Genomic DNA, 5407 nt, shown 5'->3' with positions numbered 1-5407 from the left:
GCTGAATTCTGGCATTGGCACCCACCCATCTCATCCTTCAATGGGTGCAAGCAGTGTCTTTGCCTCTTGGTCTAATCTCTAAAGTAGCTGATTTTGTTTTTGAGAACTGTTCTTGGCCTAGTCTGTGTTTCAGAGAGCAATGCTTCAGAAGTCTGTCTTTGCCCTCTGTCTTGGCCTGCTCTTTTGGTCTGCTCTCCTGGGTCATTCTCTTGGTCCAGTCTGTGCAGTTCATTGAATGAACAACCTCCCAGAAAAGATCATGTACTTGAACAAGTTTCTCTCCTTGGTGGCCTTTCTTTCAATTTCCTATGAATCTTTAGTAGGAAAGGCCTTTCTAGATGAAATGCCTCATTGTATGTGATGAGTCTCAATATCCTCAACTAATTTTCTGACTTTTATGTGTACTGTGTTGTTGTTGGAATTAATCAGTCAGCTTCCCACTCATACTGAACTGTTTTGATTATCATAATAGGCTTGATCTGTAAATCACATAAAATATAGAAGAAATAGTTGCTGTTCAGTGCTAAGGAGTTTGGTAGCCTGCAGTTTTAATTGTTTTGTTTGCTTGTCTGAGTAACCTTTGCTGTGTAGCTCCAAATTCCTGAAATTAAAGGGAGGGGGACTTCATTCATGGCTTTATTTGTTTTTATGTTGTTGGATGATGACCCTGGAATGTAGGCTTTTTACATGACAAGCATACGCTGCTGTGCTCAGCTTCACACATATCTTGAATTTTAAATTTGACAGAGGGTATCATTCTGATTCCCAGGATTCCATGTATCCATGACATTAATACTGCCTGTGCATTCTGAGTCATTGAATTGCAGGTGCATGAACTTCTTTCTGCTTGTTGTGCTTGCTGTTAATGTTTCACTCAATTTGACTATTTTATGTGTCTGCATGGATATGAACCATATGGGTACTCGGTTATTGGAGTGATCAAAGCTTCTCAGAAATTTTGAACTTGGAATAATAAGTAGTTGTGATCCCCATGTAAGTACTGTTAATTGTGCCCACCTCTTTTCAAGACCAGGAAGAGCTCAGAAGTACTCAGCCATATTTCCAGATCTGTGTTAATTTGTTATGCCCAACATTTATATAGCTAATATTTTCACCTGTCAACTTGTAATTATTTTGAACATGAAGTAGCTTTTCATAAAATGTTTTTGGTATTGCAGTTGAAAATAGGAAACTTTAGCTGTCTGTATTATGAATACAGATATGGAGTGAATGCATAATTCATTGTAGGAACTTCAGTAAATATCTCTGAATTCTTTCAATCTGATTTGTTTGTTTCCCTGATTTTTGCAATAGAGTTAGGGTCTTACTGTGTATTTCCACCTGTCCTAAAAATGATTCCATAGTTGGCATTCAACTCAGAGACAAAATATACACAACTATGCTTTCTGAGTGCTGTGCTTAAAGGCATGAGTCAATACACCCACTTTGCCCACTGTATTTTTCTTTTTTGTAATTAGTATTTCTTCATATAATTTTCTCAGTGTACTATGTCCTGTTTATCTGTTTCCTTGGTTCTCTCTATGAATAGGAAGTTCTTTTGTAAGGTGATATCCCATTCAAACAGTAAAGAAATGACAGTGGTGACTTCTAATCAATTTCCTTCTAAAGTGATTATCTGTGTCATGTAATAATAGTGGGGAACACTAGAATTTTATGACTATACTGTCAAAGATGTATTGATTTACAATGTTGTCACCTTTCTGCTTTCCATTATAAACATGAATGAAATATTTTAGAGGGCAGTGACCTATGATGATGTGCATATCAACTTCACTCGAGAAGAGTGGAATTTGCTGGATCCTTCCCAGAAGAATCTCTACAAAGATGTGATGCTTGAGACCTACAGGAACCTCACTACTATAGGTAAAAATGAATTTCCTTTATGTTTCAAACTAAATGGACAACTTTTTCTTGGTTAATAATGTTCTTCAGTAATTTATTTAAAAACAATAAGAATGAGTTGGATAAAGCAGTTATGGTTCTAAGGGTCACTTAAGATAACAGCTTAAACATTGCACAATTTTCAATAACATAACATACATTTTCTGGTATTATATTTTAGGATGCATTTGGGAAGACCATAACACTGAAGAACATTGTCCATGTTCTAGAAGACATGAAAGGTAATTTTCTTGTGCAAGCTTATAACAATGTGCCTCTAATGAAAGTTTTCTTCATCCTGAAAGTTTTAGTCTAAAGCTACACTGTAAATAAGCACAGCTTTAAGTGCGCTGACACTTATCAAATTCTCACAAATCCATAAGTCATATATGTGAATATCATTTGAATTACCTTCTTTTAAGAAAGCAATGGCTAAAAAAATCACCTTTTGAGGCATAGCACCATGAGAGCTTTGTTGTAGATCTGCAATTAAATTTCTTTTTTGCTACTCATAATACAAAAGGTATACACATTGAAGATGATAAGTATATCTGCAAAACTTTGTAAAACAAAATAACAGCCCATAGTAAATCTTGTATTACTCAGATACCTCTTGTGACTATGATAAGTTTAGTGATAGAAGCAGTTAGAGTTGAGTCATGTGGCAGTTGTACTACAGAAACCCTGATATCAATACCACCAGTCTGCGAGGAACAGCAATTCAAAACCTGAGAATTCAATGTGGAAATCTCTTATTTGTTATTCTTCTTTACTAAGTATACCATACATTATTCTTGATACAAGTGTATGAGCATGGGTATATAGAGAGATGTAGCATACCACTCTCTAAGAACAATCAGATAACTAGTAGCCACATGTTGAGTATACTTGTTGAATTTGATTCAAGTATACCATTAATTGTTTTTCCACCATCATTAATACATGAACAAACTCACACTGCAAAAAAGCCGTACAACTTCTACAACTGTGCAAATAGTTCTGGGTGTGCTAGTTGACATAGTATATGCCATATGATTCACAGTATAGGAGAATTCATGAATGTTAAAGCTCTGTGTTTATCCATTTCTCTTCACACATGTATAAAATATCCTATAGAAAAAAGTTTCATGGAAGGTAAAATGGTAAGCCATGAAAGAAATGAATTTACCATTGGAGGTATCTTCCAAGTTGCAAAGAAGTGTCTAATTAGATGGCAAAATATAAGTTTAGACACAGTTATAGAAACATAGTATCTGATTCCTCTTTATAGTTGGACTATATTATAAAATTAATTTATACAAATGTCTAGGCACAACACTGTATTGAATGTGGTAAAGCTTTTATATGTGCCAATTATCCTTGCAGGATTGAAAGAATTCAAGGTGAAGAAAAACTTTCAGTAGATATTCAACAAGGTGAACCCTTGACACATGTCAGTCACCTTAAATGGAATGAAAGAACACATACTGGAGAGAAACCCTATGCATGTAATCAGTGTGGTAAGGCCTTTGCAGATCACAGTACTCTTCAAAAGCATAAAAAAATACATACTAGAGAGAAACCTTATGAATGTACTCAGTGTGGTAAGGCCTTTGCATGGTACAGTGCTTTTCAATACCATGGAAGAACGCATACTGGAGAGAAACCCTATGAATGCAATCAGTGTGGTAAGGCCTTTGCACGGTACAGTGCTCTTCAATACCATGGAAGAACACATACTGGAGAGAAACCTTATGAATGTAATCAGTGTGACAAGGCCTTTGCAGCTCACAGTCATCTTCAATCCCATAAGAGAACACACACAGGAGAGAAACCATATGAATGTAATCAGTGTGGTAAGGCCTTTTCACAACACAGTAATCTTCAAAGTCATCAAAGAATACATACTGGAGAGAAACCATATGAATGTAATCAGTGTGGTAAGGCCTTTGCAGCTAAGAGTAATCTTAAAAACCATCAAAGAACACATCTTGGAGAGAAACCATATGAATGTAATCAATGTGGTAAGGCCTTTTCATTTCAGGGAACTCTTCAACACCATCAAAGAATGCATACTGGTGAAAAGCCCTATGAATGTACTCAGTGTGGTAAGGCCTTTGCACGTCATCATCATCTTCAATTGCATAAAAGAACACATACTGGAGAGAAACCATTTGAATGTAATCAGTGTGGTAAGGCCTTTGCAGCTCAGAGTACTCTTCAAAACCATAAAAGAACACATACTGGAGAGAAACCTTATGAATGTACTCAGTGTGGTAAGACCTTTGCTCAATACAATCATCTTAAAAGCCATAAAAGAACACATACTGGAGAGAAACCTTATGAATGTAATCAGTGTGGTAAGGCTTTTGCAACGAACATTCATCTTCAAAGGCATAAAAGAATACATACTGGTGAGAAACCCTATGAATGCAATCAGTGTGGTAAGGCCTTTGTACAACACAGTAATCTTCAAAGTCATCAAAGAACACACACCGGAGAAAAACCATATGAATGTAATCAGTGTGGTAAGGCCTTTGCAACGAACAGTCATCTTCAAAGGCATAAAAATTCTCACCCTAGATAGAAACTCTGAATTTATTCAGTGTGAGAAGGCCTTTGTAGCACATGATCAACTTCATAGTCATAAAAGAACAGATACTGGAGAGAAACCCTATGAATGTAATCGGTGTGATATGAAATTTGTAGCTCACAATAATCTTAAAAGGCATAAAAGATCTCCTCGTAGATAGAAACTCTTTGATTGTAATCATTGTGGTAAGGGCTTTGAACAACACGCTGATCTCTAAAGGCATAAAATAACATACAAAAGAGAGAAACCCCATTGATGTATTCAGTGTGTAAAGCCTTTGCAGATCACAGTAATGTTCAAAGGCTTAAAAGAGTAAGAGTCATTATGGATGTAATCAGTGTGATAAAGCCTTTTTATATTTTATTCATCATTAAATGCATAATCTCCTGTATGTGAGAACAACCATGATTGAAATCGATGTGGTAAATCCTTTGTCACAATCAACCATTCAGGAGAGAAAGTATGAATTTAATGAATGTAGGCTTCAAAACCATAAAAATATCATACTGCATTGAAACTCTGTGAATAAATTCAGTTAGTCAAGTAACCATTACTCTAGTGTTTTAAATTCTATTTAGATCAATTTTAAGACTAAAATTGAAACAAGCTCATAAAGAAGAAATTCCTATTCATGAAAAAAATGTTAATGCGTTTAAACATCACAGATTTCTTCAGGTTCAAAATAAATTATTTTCATCATAGCCTTGGAGGAAGTAAACTATAAACCATGTTTTGTCAAGACTGATGGAGGAGATAATTGCATTGTGGTTTCTATTTTTAAACATTTGAGGTAGTCACTAGAGTTTGCTGTATGTGTGGCAAATTCATTTAGTGAAGTTTATTTTGTAGACCTTATATTCCTTCTATGACTTTTGTTCATATTCTGTTGTGCCTGTACAATGTGATAGGTATTCTTCTTCTGTAATGTATATA

General features: G+C 35.3%; 1 pseudogene; it reads left to right on the top strand.

Moving 5' to 3' along the window:
- Nucleotides 1-1769: 1769 nt before the first annotated feature.
- Nucleotides 1770-4634, top strand: LOC121458676 (annotated as a pseudogene).
- The last annotated feature ends 773 nt before the right edge of the window (nt 4635-5407 follow it).

This window comes from Microtus oregoni, unplaced genomic scaffold (assembly GCF_018167655.1).
Source record: "Microtus oregoni isolate MIOR12 unplaced genomic scaffold, Mior012 000018F_ref0000195, whole genome shotgun sequence".
Taxonomy (NCBI): Eukaryota; Metazoa; Chordata; class Mammalia; order Rodentia; family Cricetidae; genus Microtus; species Microtus oregoni.
Note: the sequence above shows the minus strand (reverse complement) of the source record. Positions and strands in the feature narration are given on the sequence as shown.